Raw genomic sequence first — 1,604 nt, 5'->3', positions numbered from 1 at the left:
TTAGCTGCTTTCCAATCCGATGGTACCTCCCCAGAGTCCAGAGAATTTTGGTAGATTATAATGAATGCATCTGCTATAACTTCCGCCATCTCTTTTAATACCCTGGGATGTATTTCATCAGGACCAGGGGACTTGTCTACCTTGTCCCATTAGCCTGTCCAGCACTACCCCCCTAGTGATAGTGATTGTCTCAAGGTCCTCCCTTTCCACATTCTCGTGACCAGCAATTTTTGGCATGGTTTTTGTGTCTTCCACTGTGAGGACCGATGCAAAATAATTGTTTAAGGTCTCAGCCATTTCCACATTTCCCATTATTAAATCCAATTGTCATCTTCTAAGGGACCAATATTTACTTTAGTCACTCTCTTCCATTTTATATATCGGTAAAAGCTTTTACTATCAGTTTTCATGTTTTGCACAAGTTTACTTTCGTAATCTATCTTTCTTTTTTTTATTGCTTTCTTATTCATTCTTTGCTGTCGTTTAAAATTTTCCCAATCTTCTAGTTTCCCACTAACCTTGGCCACCTTATACGCATTGGTTTTTAATTTGATACTCTCCTTTATTTCCTTGCTTATCCACGGCTGGTTATCCCTTCTCTTATCGCCCTTCTTTTTCATTGGAATATATTTTTGTTGAGCACTATGAAAGAGCTCCTTAAAAGTCCTCTACTGTTCCTCAATTGTGCCACCGTTTAGTCTGTGTTTCCAGTCTACTTTAGACAACTCTGCCCTCATCCCACTGTAGTCCCCTTTGTTTAAGCATAGTATGCTCGTTTGAGACACTACCTCCTCACCCTCAATCTGTATTACAAATTCAACCATACTGTGATCACTCATTTCGAGAGGATCTTTTACTAGGAGATCGTTTATTATTCCTGTCTCATTACACAGGACCAGATCAAAGATAGCTTGCTCAGTTGTGATTCTGTAACATACTGTTCTAAGAAACAATCCCGTATGCATTCTATGAATTCCTCCTCAAGAATACACCGTGCGATTTGATTTGACCAATCGATATGTAGGTTAAAATCTCCCATGATTATTGCCATTCCTTTTTCACATGCCTCCATTATTCCCTTGATTATTGCCCGCCCCACCATGAAGTTATTATTTGGGGGCCTATAAACTGCGTCCACTAGTGACTTTTTCCCCTTACTATCTCTAATCTCCACCCACAATGATTCAACATTTTGTTCATTAGAGCCAACATCATCTCTCACAACTGCCCTGATATCATCCTTTATTAACAGAGCTACCCCACCTCCTTTCCCTTCTTGTCTATCTTTCCGAATTGTCAGATACCCCTGTATGTTTAATTACCAGTCTTGGCCACCCTGCAATCACGTTTTTGTAATGGCCACCAAATCATACCCATTTGTAATGATTTGTGCCGTCAACTCATTTATTTTATTTCGAATGCTGCGTGCATTTAGGTAGAGTGTTTTAATACTAGTTTTTAAACCATGATTATTAGTTTTGACCCCTCCTGCAGCCCCTTTATATTCATTCATATCACCTTGTGGATTACACTCACCCCAGTGCTACTCTGCTCTGTTGCCTCCTGCCTTTTGCATTCTTTCTTGGGATCCTGTTCATCTGCGC

The sequence above is a fragment of the Pristiophorus japonicus genome, chromosome 10 (genome assembly GCF_044704955.1).
Source record: "Pristiophorus japonicus isolate sPriJap1 chromosome 10, sPriJap1.hap1, whole genome shotgun sequence".
In the NCBI taxonomy this organism is placed as follows: Eukaryota; Metazoa; Chordata; class Chondrichthyes; family Pristiophoridae; genus Pristiophorus; species Pristiophorus japonicus.
This window is presented reverse-complemented; position numbering follows the sequence as displayed.